Source organism: Lygodium microphyllum, chromosome 5, assembly GCF_053477565.2.
Source record: "Lygodium microphyllum isolate KBCC chromosome 5, Lygodium_microphyllum_v1.1.10, whole genome shotgun sequence".
Classification (NCBI taxonomy): Eukaryota; Viridiplantae; Streptophyta; class Polypodiopsida; order Schizaeales; family Lygodiaceae; genus Lygodium; species Lygodium microphyllum.
Genome location: NC_141139.1, coordinates 47,510,880 through 47,528,736, shown reverse-complemented (window position 1 = coordinate 47,528,736; position 17,857 = coordinate 47,510,880).

The following is a 17,857-nucleotide window of genomic DNA, read 5'->3' as shown; positions in this document are numbered from 1 at the left end:
CCTACCTTCAAGTACCATTTTCCTAAGGAAATTGTAATGTACCTCTATGTGCTTTGGTCTAACATGATAAAATGGATTGCTTGCTAGGAGGACACAACTCATGTCATCACAATACAACTTGACTAGTTTATCCATATAAGTTCCCAAGTCATCCATCAACTTAACAAGCCAAGATATCTCACATGTAGCTAATGTTGCACCCTTGTATTTTACTTCTATAATTGAGAAAGTCATAGTAGGTTGTTTCTTACTACTCCAACTAGCCGTGCTACTTCCAAGACCAAATTCATATCCATTGGTTGATATTCTATCACACACACAATCACCCCAATCTGCATCACTATAACCTGTAAGCACAATAGCCTTACCATGCTCATAGAACATCCCATAAGGCAATGTACCCTTCACATATCTCAAGATCCTTCTCACATCATCTAGGTGATGTTTTCTTGGCAGCTACATAAACTAGTTGATGAGCCCAAGTGCATAACTCAAGTTTGGTCTAGTAAGAGTAAGATAGATCAAACTACCAACCATGTATCTATACATAATCATATTCTCTATCACATTTCATGTATCAACAACCAACTTTACATTCTACTCCAATGGTGTGTCTATGGGTTTGCATTCTAGCATGCCATACTTCTTTTATATATTTTGTGCATAGTATTTTTGTAGCATCCAAATCCCATGAGATGTACACATAACTTCAATCCCTAAGAAAAATTTTAGCTCTCCCAAGTGTGTGATGTGAAATTCTTCCTACAACATGGCTTTGATGTCATCAATTCCATGTATGTCACCACCTGTGATCACCAAATCATCTATGTAGATAACCAAAATCACACATCCTATCATTGTTTTCTTGGAATATAAACTTTGATAAGCTTTATCCATCTAAAATCCAAGTTTTTGCAACAAGTAGAAATTGATCCTTACATTCCATACCCATGGGGCTTGCTTCAAGCTATATAATGCTTTCTTCATTCTACATGCGTATGATGGATAATAGGGATGCATAGAGCCCTCTGGTTGATCCATATAAACCTCTTCCACCAAATTGCCATTCAAGAATGCATTTTTAACATCCATCTAATAAATCCTCCAGCCTTTGGTTGCAACCAATGCAATAACAATCCATACAACTACCAATCTTAGCAATCAAACTAAAGGTTTCCTCTTATAATCAAGCCCATATTGCTGGCCATATCCTTTCACTACCAATCTAGATTTGTACCTCTCTAGTGAGCCATCAGAATTACATTTTGCTTTATAAAGCCACTTGCATCCAATAGGCATTTTTCCCTTAAGAAATTTAGTAAAAACCCAATTTCTAATTTTCAACAAAGCCTCATATTTATCATCAATAGCCTTGCACCAGTTCTCATCCCTTAACTACTTCTACAAAAGATGTAGGCTCTTTGTATTTTTGCACTTCTGTCATGTATGCATAATGTCTCATTGAGTATCCACTATAGGTAAGCATATATCCATAAGCTTCCTTTCTCTCTCCAATCTTTGATCTCTGCAACAACTGAGGCGAACTAGATTTTTCTCTCTCATTTGGTGGTATATAACTCTACTTAACTCCAGGTGTAACCATTGCATTATGCCAATCTCGCTATCTAGACTCTCAATAGATTCAAATCCTAAAGTCAATAAACATGTAACATAATAATAAAAATTATATTTTCCTTTATGTCTCCCCCTCACTAACATATCCATGTGAGTGGATGGAGACCCATGGCTCTATAGCCTTTCTATCCAAGGACTTACACTACCAAATGCTACTTGAGTAGGTCCACTACTAGAAATATTGTCTTGCTATCCATTTTCAGCATATGTTCCCTCTGAAGGGTCATCATGTACTATAACCTTCTTAGCACCATATCAAGATGCTAACTCATCAAACACCACATCACGACTGAGCAATATATCATGTGCAGTCAGAACATAGTACTCGTATACCTTCCTTTCCTATGAGTACCCAATGAAAACCTATTTCACTGCTTGATGATCCAAGTTTCTTCCATTTGTCATTTGAAACATTTACATTATACTACCAAATACTTTCAAATGTCAATTGTAAGTATTGTAGCCATAGTGCTTATCAGATACATTTTCATGTAATCTTGTTGTACGTATTCTATTCATGACATAGATACCCATAAGCACTGCTTCAACCCAATAAGACAAAGGCGTGTCCTCATTAAACATGGCCCTATCTGCCTCCATAACGACCCTATTCTTTCTTTTAGCCACTTCATTCTACTAAGGAGTATAGTTGCAAGTCAAATGTCTTCTAATCCTATGCTTTGCTAAGTATATGTCAAACTCCTTTGACATGTACTCTCCACCAACATCAAACAATAAGCATGAGACATAACAATTAAGGTCTTTGTTTTTATGAAATTTAAAATCCATAAAGTTATCCAAAACCTCATCCTTATGCTTTAGAATGTATACCCATGTGTACATGTTATAGTCATCCACAAAGATCACATATTATCTAGACCCACCAAGTGATACATTATGAGATGCTCCCCAAATATCTAAGTGCACAAGGTATAAATGCATGTAGCTATTTTTTGTATCCTTGACAAATGGAAACCTGGCCTGTCATCCACACTCACATGCTAAGCATATATGTCCCAAATTAGCATACTTAAACCTTGGTAGCTTTGTAACAAGTTTGTTATGCTACATAGTTTTCACCTTTTGGACATCTACATGTCCAATCCATTTATGCCATATATCAATCTCAGATATTTTCTCTATCATGAGTGAACATAATAGCATTCAACTCAAGGATGTTTGCATCCCATTGTAAATATCCCACCATGTTTCTAGCCTTTAACAACCAACTTACATCCTCTGCCATACTCCTCTATGAAGCAACCATCTCTATTAAATTGTACTTTACTGGTTATGCTCAACCATCTAACCAATAGATAATAGATTCTTAGTGATTGATGAAACATGCAAGATTTCATACAATTTCGTTTTTTTTCCATCAGGCATAACCAAAGGGACAATCCTTGTGTACACTATGTCATGTTGAGAATCATCTCTAGTACTACATACATAGCCATTATCACATGTTTTGAGCTCATCAAACCACTCACCATGTGTGGTATCATGTGGTTTCAGGTACTAGAATCTATATACCAAATATCATCAAACTTTCTTGCTCCTTGCCCTTATTCTATACATAAGTCATAGCAAATAGTCTCTCACTAGTCTTAGGCTCTACTTGACTAGATGATGCATCAATGTGGCCATGCCTGCCACAGTAAGGAAAATATTTATTTTTGTTTATATTTTTATGAGTAGATTGAGATTTCCCCCTCTCATGGGAGTATCCACCACCCCTACTAGCAAATCCATGTTGACTTTGACCATGTTGAGATACATGCTACTGAGTTTCCCTGCCATGGCTAGAACCTCTATCACGATGAGACCACAGCCTCATTGATTAGATTAGAAAAGTGAATCTCTCTTTTTAGAGCTACTCAAGCTCTTAGTCAAACCCAATTTAACTTCTTCATGGATAAGTAGGGATACCAATTCATTAGAGTTAGGCATTTCATCCCTGACTGAAATTAGTGCATCAAAAGACTTATATTTAGGCCCTAGACCATTCGAGGTCATAGCCACCAAATGCTCACCATCTACCTCGCTCCCAATGGATGCTAGTTGACTTGCAATAGTCTTTATCTCAGTCACATAGTTGTGAATGGACCTTCATTTCTCCATCGTGCTAAACTTCTCCTTCAATAGTAGCTATATTTTTCTAGCACTAGTGGTCGTACCATAGTATCTCATTAGAATATTACATGCATCCTTTGATGAGCTGCAATTTATTATTTGCATAACCATAGCATGAGAAATACATAGGGATAGCCAATGCAATACCCTTTGAGCTCTTTCCATACATGCTTGACGTGCCCTAAGCTGATGAACAATTGGATTCTTTTTGGGAAGCTTATGGTTAGCTTTCGTATATGTAACCAAGTCCCAATTACCTTTTCCAATGAGAAAATTCTCCATTCTAAACTTTCAAATAGCATAGTTGTTGTTATCCAACTTATCACCCACTATTTGAGTAATCTTATGAATATTATTAGTATTTGCTATCTCTGCAACTCTATGTATTCAATGAAATCTAAAAATAGGCAGTGCTTAACTCCCTGTAGACCAAGTATACCTTGCATAGACCAATGTTTTTTCTCAACTCAAAAACACCATAAACATCTCCAAACATATGCCATAACAACCATGTATGGTAGCATGCCAAGTAGGTTTCATTTAGTACATAAAGGACATGTAGGTATGCTACAACATTATTGACAGATAGCAATCTAAAATTTTCAGTAGCATAAACTCTGCATAAACAATTGCATTCTTAGCCAATATATTTTCTTTGTTCTTAAGTATTTGTATGAGACATACATACATCTGACCACTTGTATTTGTCTACTTTAGAGCTTAGATAGCCTCAACAACAATGAGTAAATATTTGCTCTATTTTGCAGCAAATCTAGCATACATTTGATGAGTTTAGAGTATGTAAACCATCTAACCACCAACAAATAACAAAATCTTGGTGATCAATGGAACATGCAAGAAATCATGCAATTTCTTTTTTCTTCCATACAATCATAACCAAAGGAACAATCCCTATGTGTGCTATATCATGCTTAGAATCATCTCCAGTACATACATAGCCATTAACATATGTTTTAAACTCATCAAACCACTCGCCATGCGGTGTTATTTGGTTTGAGGCACCAAAATCTATATACTAGATATCGCCAGACTTTTCTTGCTACTTGCCCTTGTTCCATACATAATTCATAGCAAACAGTCTCTCACTAGTCTCAAGATCTGCATAACTAGATGATACATAGTAACCTTGTTGTCTACGCTTTCCATCAAGTTGCTTCTTCTAGCACTCTTTTGCAATGTGGCCATTCTTGCCATAGTAATGAAATTGCACAGGAGTATCCACCTTGCATAGGATCTTCCCCTTACATAGGAGTATCCACCACCTCTACTAGCAAATCCATGTTGACTTTGACCATGCTGAGATACATGCTACACTGGGTTTCCCTACCATGGCTAGAACCTCTATCATGATGAGACCACAGCCTCATTGATTAGAGTAGAAAAGTGCATCTCTCTTTTTAGAGCTACTCAAGCTCTTAGTCAACCCAATTTAACTTCTTCATGGATAAGTAGGGATACCAATTCATTAAAGTTAGGCATTTCATCCCTGACTGAAATTAATGCATCAAAAGACTTATATTTACGCCCTAGACCATTCAAGGTCGTAGCCACCAAATCCTCACCATCTACCTCAGTCCCAATGGATGATAGCTAATTTACAATAGTCTTTATCTCAGTCAGATAGTCATGAATGGACCTTCCTTTCTCCATCGTGTTAAACTTCTCCTCAGTAGTAGCTGTATTTTTCTAGCACTAGTGGTAGTACCATAGTATCTCATTAGAATACTCCATGCATCCTTTGGTGAGTTGCATTTTATTATTTGCATAACCATAGCATCAGAAATACATAGGGATGCCCAATACAATACTCTTTGAGCTCTTTCCATCCATGGTTGATGTGCCCTAAGCTTATGAACAATTGGATTCTTTTTGCGAAGCTTATGGTTAGCTTTCATACATGTAACCAAGTCCCAAATACCTTTTCCAATGAGAAAATTCTCCATTCTGAACTTCCAAATAGCATAGTTGTCTTTATCCAAATTCTCTTCCACTAGTTGAGTAATGTTGTCAGTCCTATCATAGCATTTGCCATCTCTTCAACTCTATGTATTCAATGCAATCTAAAAATAGATAGTGCTTGACTCCTTGCAGATGAAGTATACCTTGAACAAACCAATGTCTGTTGACCACTATGTGTACAAGGTAGTTTCAATCCAAAATTTTATAACAGTAAATTGACTACAAAAACTAGTGATTTCTTAGCTCAAAAACATCGCAAACATCTCCGTACATATTTCGTAACAACCATGTATAGTAGCATGCCAAGTAGGTTTCATTTAGTATATAAAGGATATGTAGGTATGCTAAAATATTATTGATAGATAACAATTTGAAATTTTTAGTAGCATAAACAATTGCATTCTCAGCCAATACATGTGCTTTGTTCTCAAGTATGTGTATGAGACATATATACACCACTTATACTTGTCTACTTTATAGCTCAAATATCCCCAACACAACCATTTAATTTTTTCTCTATTTTGGAACAAATTGAGTATACAATTTATGAGTTTAGACTAGCTCAACACTTGCCAAATCAAACTCCCATGGTTGTTCCATTGGTCGTCGACCAATTTTAGGCTAATTTCCACTTGGTCAAACCTTGTTGAATGGTCGAATTGTTTTGAATAGCTTTTAGGCTGTGCTATCCACCTCTTTTGAATTGATTTAAATGAAGTTTAGTGATGGATATTTCATAGTCTACATATGAAATTCGAATCTCAATTGATGATATGGAATGCCCAACTCAATCTTGTTCAATTTGGCCACTCTTGTTTCTCTACTACAATCCACTCCAATTGAAGACTATTTTGCTATGTTTTGTTACTTCAATGGCTACCTCTAAATTGTTTGTAAATTGTTGCTTCAATGGATACCTCTAAATTAGTATGTAATAGCTCATTTGGGAGATATTTCAATGAAGAATGAGATACTCCATTGGAAGACTTAGTGCTCATTCTCATCTACTCCTCATTGCATACATTTGATCCATTAGACAAACTAGCCAATGTACCTCTTTACCAAGCACATTACATGGATCTTCCAGCCTATATTCATGCTATCTACAGGTGCAATTCTACTATGTTCATACTTTCTTTCTGATGTTGGTCAAGATATCTATTGAGTGGATGAGTTAGTGAGCTTCAATCAAGCTCAATGATACCCAAGCCAGTGACCAGTTGATCAAGTCAAACATGGCTGCATTCTGCCCCAAATCTAGTATGCATCAAATAGGCAGAGTCTGTCCTACTCACATTTATGTAGCTACTATAGTTACTAGCTAAGGTGCTCACTAGTATGGCCTTCAATTCAAGCTATTCATCTTTCTCAAGAAGTCATGTAAATGTCTAATGCTAATTCATATTGTAGAGTGCTCTAATTAGCCACCAAGGAAACTAGGCGTAAAGCTTTAGCTTTCATGCCAGGTTGTTGGTTGTAGATGATGGTCTTCAAGATCTTTCTTCAAGATCCAAGGTAGCCAATGAACTTTCTCTACAAGCCTCCACAAGCTCTTACAAATACAAGCTTAGAAAAACTCACATTCAAGTTCAAGTTATTGCTTCCTCTTGCATTGTGAATCCACTTTAGTCTCTTCCCTTCAAGGTCTTGCCATAACAACTCCAAAGCCAAGCTTTTGGGCTTCTTAGACTTCACAACCTCATGGTTTCATGGCTCTGATACCATGTCCAAGTTGAGAGAGACACAGACAAAGGGGCAAAATCTGAGAGAGTAGTATACTCTCTTCTTCTTTTCATTATTCCATCACACATTGAAAATCAATGTACAACTAAACTAGGTCTAAAGTGATCATGTATACTAACTAGAGTTAGCTTGTAACTTGACTTATTTACGGAGCACATAATAGTGGTAGCTAAGGATCCAGCTATTATATCAAGGTTTAGATAAGGTATAATGGAGTGAGCTTGTATAGCTATCAACAAATGGATGAGAAGATGGCTGCATTAGAAGCCAATAAGACATGGGATCTAGTACCATTGCCTGAGGGTGCCTGAGGGCAAGAAAGCTACTGCTTGTAAGTGGGTTTACAAAGTCAAGCATGATGTAGATGGTCCTATTGGAAAGTATAAGGCTAAGATAATTGCAAAAGGCAATTCTCATACATATGGCATAGATTATGAAGAGACATTTAGTCGAGTTACTAGAATAGCAATTATTAGATATGCGATTGCTTTGGCAATAGTCAAAGATTGGAGTATATGGCAAATGGATGTCAAAAATTCCTTCTTACATTGTGAGTTGCAGAAAGAAGTGTATATGGAGTAGCCAAGAGGTTATGAATATTTAGAGCATTCACATATGTGTGGAGGTTAAATAAGGTGCTCTATGGGCCACCTAGAGCAGGTTTGAGAATATGAGAGAGTATCTTGTCAACATTTTCTTTTATGTTTTTCCTCGGGTAAATTACTCATGACTATATGTGTGCATCATGTGGGCTCAAAATAAGGTATTTTTAAAATACCATTTGTATACATTTTTTTACATACAAAAGGGTGCAATATAAAGGATTTATTTACAGATTGAATAGAAAAGGGTTATGTTTTATTTTAGAAAAACTCACAAGTAAGGATATTTATAAATAGGCCTTGAACATACATGATGTAGAGGATATACATATAGTAACTTCCCCGAGTGTTTTTCATATTGAGCACTCACTTTATTTGAAAAGGAAAGATGCAAGTTTCGTCATCATAGTCATCTATATGGATGATTTGATTATTACAGGTGACATTGACAATGGGATTGTTGAAGTTAAGGAGTTTTTGAAGAAGTTTAATGAAGGATTTGGGTGAGTTAAGATACTTTCTTAGAATTGATATGATCAGATTTGATGATGATATATGGTTTTCTGAAAGGTAGTATGACTTGGATATGTTGTCTAAGTATGTATGATATCATGCAAGTCTCTTTCAAGAAAATTGGAGTAAAATGTCAAGTTGAGTGTTGATGTTGGGGATGAGACAGAAGACCCTACTATATTTAGGAGGATAGTAGGGGGTCTAATTTGCATGACTATCACAGGGCTAGACTTGATTATACTATTGACTTGTCAGTCATTTTATACAAATTCCTAGAAAGCATCATTTGGATGTAGTTAGATGCATATTGAGGTATGTAAAGTCCACTTTGCATTATGGACTTTTTTATAAGGCAAGTAAGGATATACATGTGTTTGGATACATAGATGACAATTGGGATAGTAGCATGTCTGATAGAAGACCTAGCAGATTCATGTTTTCCCTTGGTTATGCAACAATTACATGGAGTAGCAAAAAGCAACCAATAATTCCTTTATTGAGTACAAAAGATGAGTATAAAGGTGTTGCTATGGTAGCATGTGAGGTGGTATGGTTGTAAAATTAGTTATTGGGTAATTTGGATGTGTAGTGAGATGGTCCAGTTGTCATTCACTATGACAATATGAGTAGCATATAGCTAGCTAGGAAGCTAGTTTTCCATGCTAGGTCAAAACACATTGAGGTCCATTGCTAGATCATTGACACCTACCCTACCTATGAAGGCATGTGTTGACTATAAACCAAACACCCACAAAAGATGGCATTTTCCCCTAATATTCAATGTGAAGGCCACCAAACTTGAGGATAGCCTTAAGTTTAAAGAGTAAGACCTTACATCTTCTTTTAAGAAATTTGTAGAGACTTTCTAGGATTGCACAAATCTAGCTTTAGTAACTACCTACAACTATTTTAAACTATTGATGGTGTTATTCAATCAAAAGAGAGCAACAAAAGGAAAGGGACTCCACCCTTTGTTCTTAAACATAAATGAAGGTATAGATGGGATGCCATGGCTATGCTCATACTCCAAGATATGATGCTACTAGCCTATTTCTTGAACCTTATGGAAGATATGAATGAAAGACAATTCACAAAGTGTAGTAATCCCTTCTTGCCCTCCACAATACTGAATACTTGCTTAAAGGGATACTTGATGAGTAAGGCTTTCCTCAAGCAATCCCTAAGTCCTCTAATCCCACCATCTTGAGATAAAAGGAAAGACATGAAATAGTTGAAATTAATCCACAAAAAAAAGCATGTATGGGTCCTCAAGTTTGGGTGCCTAGTGATGTTGATTAGTTGTCTCCATCTTCAACCCCATAGCCCCAACTTTTTACCCCACTTCCCTCACAACTAATCAAGGTCCCCAAGGGTAGGACACTCTAAGAAATTAGTAGACCTATCACCTTAAAAATCACCTTACCACACCAAAACCTCTCAGTGATTTGGGTCCTCAAGTGTGGGATAGACCTAGGGAACCTTGGTTCTTCTACTACAAACCCATCTCACAATCACCCATTCACCCACATACACTCCACACACTAGATGAAACTTTTCCCTATATGTAACTTGAAGAGCTAAGCAAATTCACCAATAGCCACCCTTTCCATCATCAATGCATGGCCTCTTAGGCTTCCCTTATACCATTTCACATAGGCCCTGAGCATATTCACCAGTGCCAAGGGACTCGCACTCAATTAGTAAGGGGGGTAATGTTAACCAATCATAAGCCTTAAAGTGGAAATGAAGAAAAAAAGCTAAAGCTAAAGACTCAGAAGTTTAAAAAAAGAAAAAAAAAAGAGTAGATAAAAGATCAGAAAAGGAGTTCAAAAAAGCATGGGTGGTGAAAAACAAAAAACAAAGGATCCTAGGATGCAAGATATGCCAACATTAAATGTCATCCCACCTAAGGGTAATAATTGTAAAATTAAATTTTCTTGAGCATTGGGCATGCTCTCATGCAAGTTATAAAACCAAAAAGCACAATTAGTAATATGCGGGTGTGTGAGTCAATCTCTTATGAAACATAGGTAGCTTGAAGGGTCATGGGACCCTAAAGGTGGATCTCAAGTGAACAGGCAATGGACACTAATTGGGCTATGCCCAAGGTTCAAAAAATTTAAAAACTCATATATAAGGTGAGAAACTTTATTTGTAATTCATTCTACAACTAATACAATAAAAGCTTATTTGTTTCTCTAACACTACTTTGTTTCTTCTTCTCTGAGCAAATTGTGCATGTGAGCTCTTTGTGAGGCACGGAGAGAGAAGTCATGTGAGAGCTTGTGTGTTTGTTCTTTACCTTGCTATCTACTCCTCCATCTTTCCTCCTCACATTCTTAGGATTCTCTCTAGATTGAAAGGTAGAGGGATTAAGTTATTACTTTAGGAGCAAATGTAATCAAATCATTTTTGTATCCTTTAGCTTAGCAAAAATTAGCCTAGTTAGGGATGGAGTATAAAAAGCAAGAGTGTGCCATTGTAAACATATTATAACATATTTGTAAAAGTATCCATTTCTTAGAGCTTAAGGGTTCATTCCTTCCCCACTAACATTAAAGGTGAATACTCAATGCCCATCACAGCAAGAGGTGGATTTCTTACATCATCCTCTCATCCATGATTCTCATTGTACTTTTGATTTCATCTAGCTATAGCTTTATTGTACTATAGCTTTAATACAATTTCATCAATGGCATGGCTATGTCTAGTTGATTCAATTTTTTTTCATGGTTTTCTTGGTATTTTAATTAAATCTAGACTAAGTTTATTTCAAGTGTATTAGAGCCTTGAATTTGATTCTTGGCAAGGTTGTTTTCAAGGCTAAATCTTGCTACTAGCACCATCTAGGGAAACTAGAGTTTAAGATTTGCTTACAAGACTTGGTACAATTTAAACTGTAACTAGTCGGAATTTTTAAAACTAGTTTTGATGATTTTTAGACCTCTTAGAGAATATTTAAAGAAGAAATTGAGAGATCTTGGATATTTTGCAACTCATGGACAAGAAGAGGCCCATTTTGAAGGTTTTAAGACTAACAGAGGTTAATAGAGTTTAGATAAAGCCTAAACTAGATTAATTTTTACTAATCAAGGTTTTTCTTTCTCTCTCTTAGCCTCTCCCAAGTTTCCTTAGTTGAAATCATATTCAGATCTCTTCTCCATGCCAAGATATTCTTCCACTGAGTCTCGAATAAGTTACTTATAAACATATGTGTGCATCACGTGGGTTCAAAATAATGTATTTTTAAAATATATTTTTAATACATTTTCTACATATAGAAGAGTATAATGTAAAGGGGTTATCTACAAATTGAATAGAAAATGGTTATTTTTTATTCAAGAGAAACTCAGAGATAATGATATTTATAAATTATAGGCATTAAACACATGTGATGTAGAGGATATACATATAGAAACTTCCCCGAGCACTCAGTACACCATTTAATTCCCCTCATCATTTAAGCATTTGAAGTAGTAGATTAACGAGATTGTGAAACAGATTTCCATGTGGATTGATCAACCTCATCAACATGATTTGCATCACATTTTTTGGGCTGACTCTTGTCCCTCATCTGTAGCTGATATCTTTTATCTAATGCATAAAGAACTATCCCTGGCACTCCCTAAAGTTTCCCCAACAAGCTGAGGACATTCTTTCAATGATTCATTAGGATTCAAGGTCAATCGTGGGTTCTCTCTCCTCCCCTTTGCTGAGTATTTAGGACAATAGTGAGTGAATCTTCAACAATTTCATCAAGACTCCATGGGATTTTCACTTCTACAAGCTCCTAGAAGCATTCTCTTACCCTATTCTTCAAACTTTGATCCATTTTCTCCTCTTAAACATTCTTTTAAACCCTAGCCATGGAGTCAATAAGCTAAATCTAAATTCTTGTAAACTTTATAGAGCTTTACTCAAATACTTCTTGAATACCCTTCTTAACCTTCAATATATAATGAGGAGGAAAGATTGAAGAATTTGGACAAGATTTAGAGAATTCTTGGTCTCTAATTTGGGGAAAAACAAGGCAACCACAAAGTTCTTCAAAATTTTGATCAATTTGGAGTTTAATCATGAGGCTTGTGAAGTTTTTTACTTCAAAGGATTAAATACAAGGCCACTTCATCAAGATTGATCCAACATTGAAGAAATAGACCTTGACTCATAGCATTTCCTTCTTATTGAATGCTTGGGCAATTATGGATTACTAAAATCATTTGGATTCTTATTTACTAATGAAGAATTGAAGTATTTCTTAAAGCTTTGGATTAATCTATAGTATTACATGAAGGCATTGATTTAGATTTAGGGGTATTTGATTACTCTTCAATCATTGCAAGCAACAAGGCTTCAAGATTGGCATTCTTGAAGCTTTTGAACACTTCAAGTAGAATCTTAATCAATGGAAGACTTATATAGAGTTCCCATCAACTATTGTGAAGGCATTTGATCTATTTCAGTAAGCTATATCAATCTCAAGTAGTAAACAAGGTATCATCTACTCTTTCTTTATCTCTCCAATTTCAAATGTTTAGGCTTAGCCAATTGCTGAAGGAGGGGTTGAATTGGGTATGTCCTCTTTGTTTGATCAAAAAATTTAGTTTATGTATATTGAAATTTAATGCTCATTCATTGATTTATTGAATCATTATTATGAAATGATGGATAATTTAGTCTTTCAATTTGATTTTCATCATTGATATTTTCTTGACTAAAATATGCACGATAGTACATTCTAATTTGAAAATTTTAGTTAATTCTTGCTCATGTGATTGCCTAATCTCTGAATATTGATTTCTTGTGATCCTATAGATTGAGATACTCAAGAAAATTGTAAAATCTGAGTTTAGTAAATTAGTGAGCCATTGATTATTAAAGGCAAGACTTCTATATTTCATTCACCTTTCAAATTCTTGCATCTCATTGAATGCCCAAAGATCTATTTCAACCATGCAAGGCATCCTTGTTTTCTAGAATACTAGATCTACCATGTATATTGTCACGTGCCTACCTAAAAATTCCTTGGCGGCGTGTTTTAGTGGTCCGTCGAGGAACTATCCTAGATGGCTTCGCTTGGCACTCGCAAGAATGCACAGGGTCTATCGCCTAGGTTTCCTAGAATCCACCCTGTAACGGAAGGTATTGGCCGTCCCCACGAGGATCAACCTACAAGCTCAGGGTTCTAATTTGACAACTAAGGTCTTGATGCATCAACTAGCTCCATCAGAGGTGTCCCACAAGGGCCTCTTGTCCGACTAGAGTGATCGTAATTACCCTTGGTTCATGGAGTGCAACGCCTTTTTCTAGCAACTAGTTAGGATTCAAGGAACTTTAACGGAGTTCTAGCACAATCGCCGCACGTTTTCGCTAAGATAATTATTGATCAAGGTTTTAATACCTGACCCTAGGTAAGTCAACACTCTGCTCTACCTAATTTTTCCTAATTAAAGTTTTGTTCAATCTCTTGAAGAAGCTCTTAGCTTACTACAAACATCCATCCGTAGGACAAATTTGTCAGGGATCTCACCCACCCGCTTTCCACAAATGGTTTTCTTTAGTTTTTTAATTATCTATCACATTAAGTTATGACATATGATAGTAGCTTCATTAATTAACCTATTATCACAGGTTCCTTCGCATAATTTTACGGCACAACACAAAGATAGAGAAAATAGTCTTTTGGCAAAATATATTTATTTAATAATTTGCAAAGTTATTTACAATAAATTTCCCCTTCTGCCTACACAAAAGGTAAACCTCCCTTCACCGAAAAATCCCTTCTATCTACGCATAAGAAAACAAACCCTCCAAGATTTCCGTCCCTTCACTAGTACTGGGGACTCTAGGATCCCATCTTGATTCGCGTGAGAGTTAGAAAATTCCTAGGATTGATCGAGAGATTTATGGCTAGAGTCCCCCTCGCACTCCCGCATGCTCATGCCTAATGGATTCCTCACCGAGCAACCTCTCGCCGTCGGGGCTGGTCCAAAACTCCTCGGGCATTATAAAACAATCCCCCTTGGAGGAAGGTTTTGCGTCTAGACGTGGGGGAGGCATAACATGATCTTTCCTCTTATTATCTTGATTATATATTTACAATCAAATCTAGCTGCTGCAAGCACAATGTCAAAGAGAAGGACTGGTAGAGAGATAGAAGAGAGAGAAGACTGCAGAGAAGAAGAAGAAGAGCAGAAGAGAGAGAAAGATAGGTATGAGGAGAGAGAAAGACAGGAAGAGAGAGATGGAAGACATGGAAGCTTCGAGAGCAAGGTGAAGGAGAAAGAAGACTTGTATTGATTATCTGATGATGAAAAATTAAGTCTCTCTCACCTTATATACCAGCCAATGTAGCTAGTATTTCCCCGTTATTAAGTCCCCTTCTCTTACATTCCATCCCCACCCAAAGGTTTTTGCCCTCAAAAACAATTTGGGCACGTGTGGTAACTGGGAGGGGCCGATCAGAGTACTACTCTGCTGCATTATTACAAGGGTATACTGATGAATGAAGAGGTATTATTGTGTATGATAGGTCATGGGGTATGTACGATACATGGGCCTTATTGGGGAGTTATAAACATGAAATTTGACCCAAATATCTGGACTAAATGCGGGCTGCAGATAGTGGACAACAAGCTGTTTACTACAGGACCCTACTATAGTGAATCTATCATAACTTTCTGTGGGAGGCTCCGAACGGGGTGTGCTACATATCAAAACAGAGCTCTCAAGAAGTACTTTCAGCCTATGTATGGTGTGCATCGCTGTCCGTAGTATAGAATAAAATCTGCTTTAAAATAGAGTATTGTCTGTAGTCAGTCTAAGAGAAAACAGGGCCATAGTTAGCTAGATTTCAGCCAAATCTGCTTCTAAAAGGTATGGAAACTCTTCCAAAACTGAAGCTGGCCTCCAAGAAGCTTCCTTGAGTGGCAAACCTTGCCTTAATCAAGTATTCCATGATCAAGCGAGAGAAAAGCCTCTTTTCCCTTTGTCCTATGTGTTTTTCCGGTATGTATTGAATGATGCCTTCTCGTCTATCGGTGAGAGTTCCTCAACATAGTCCACTGCTGAGCCAATTAAGGGCTTCAACTGACTCACATGGAAGACATTATGGATCTTCGTAGATGGGGGTAATGCCAATTGATATGCCAAGTCTCCCACTCTCTTGATAATCCAGTATGGCCCATAGAGCCTGTGTGCCAACTTATTGCTGGACCCATCTTTAAGGGAGGCATATCTAGACTTAGGCACTTCCAAGAGCACCAAATCCCCTTCTTGGAACTCCACATCCCATCTTTTGTCATCAGCATAAAGCTTTATTTCATCTTGAGGTCTCTTCAAGTTAGCTTTACACTGCTGAAGTAAGGCTTGCATTCTATCCAATTCTTCCTTGCTTTGTGGATTTATTTTATCATTGAAGATAACCACAGGAAGGGGCACCTTGTAGCCATACAGGGCCTCAAAAGGTGAAACTCCAATGCTAGCATGTGTGGAGTTATTACATGCAAACTCAGCTAAGTGCAACCATGAGTCCCAAGCATGCTGCACATCATGACAGGAATGCCTCGAGTAAGTTTCTAGCCATTTGTTAACCCTTTTTGTCTGACCATCTATCTGTGGATAGTAAGCAGTGGAAGGGGCTAACTGAGTGCCCATAGAGCTGAAAACTGCCTGCCAAATGTTACTCATAAATTTAGCATCTCGGTCATGCACAATGACCTGTGGTAAGCCATGTAATTTGAAAACATATTCCATGAATTGGCTGGCTACTTGAGAAGCATTATACCGAGTCTTTGTGGGAATGAAATGGCATGCCTTTGTGAGTCTGTCCACAACTATGTAGATATTGTCCCAACCTTTCTTGGTCACCGATAGGCCGGTAATGAAGTCCATAGTGATGTGTGTCCACTTGCCTTCAGGCATAGGCAATGGCTGAAGTAAACCAGCTAGTTTTAAGGTGTTGTCCTTGTTTTGCTGACAAGGCATGCAGCCCAAGACAAAGTCTTTCACATCTCTCCAAAGGCCCTTCCAATAAAAGCTTTTAGCAATTTTGTCATAGGTCTTAAAGACTCCCAAATGACCAGCTATAGGGGCTGAATGCATCTCCTACATGATTTTCTTCTTGAACGGGGAAGCATGAGGGATGGCAATTCGGCCGTTATACCATAAAAGCACATTTTTCAGCTGATACAAAGAATTTTCCACACATTGTCCTTGCTGTAATTTCTGAAATACATTGCTGAAATCAGCGTCTAACAGGTAAGCCTCCTGAAGCTCATGTATCCAATCATTGTGTAACTCCATGATACCAGAGACTTTGCATGCCCACATCCTAGACAGGGAATCAACCACTACATTGTCCTTCCCACGAGTGTGGGTGATGTCAAAGTCATAGTTCTGTAAGGTGGCTACCCATCTCCACTGCTTCAGAGTCAGATTTGACTGAGACAAGAAGTACTTGAGTACTCTATGGTTGCTTTTCACTCTAAATCGACTGCCATACAAATAATGATGCCATTTCTTGATGGCATGAAAGATGGCTAGCATTTCCTGATCATAGACATTCATAACCCTCTCATTTTTAGCCAGCTTTCGGCTCTCAAAAGCTATGACCCCATGTTCTTGCAACAAGACTGCACCAATTCCTCTCCCACTGGCATCACACTGAATGGTGAATTCCCTAGAAAAATCAGGGCATACCAAGATAGGGGCTAAATTAAGCAAATCTTTCAGTTAATTAAAGCTTCTATCTACCAATGCATCCCACAAAAATGCTTCTTTCATCAACCTATCAATGAGAGGGGCTGCAATAGTGGCATAGTGCCGAATGAATTTGTAGTAAAATGAGGATAGACCCAAGAATCCTCTCAAAGAGGTAGTATTTGCAGGTGTGGGCCAATCTCTAATACACTACACTTTCTTTGGGTCATTGTAATGCCTACCTCACTAACAATGTGTCCCAAGTACTCAACCTTAGTCTGCATGAACAACACTTTGTCTCCTTAGCAAAGAGTCTATGCTGTCTAAGTATATCAAATATCTACCTCATGTGCATAAGGTGAGCTTCCTTTGAGTGACTATAAATGAGGATGTCATCGAAAAATACCAATAAAAATTTGAATAAGTAAGGCTAAAGTATTTTGTTCATGAGGCTCTGAAACGTGGCTGGTGCATTAGTCAAGCCAAAGGGCATGACCAAGAAGTGATAGAGCCCACGATCAGTCCTGAATGCAGTCTTTATCTCATCCCCT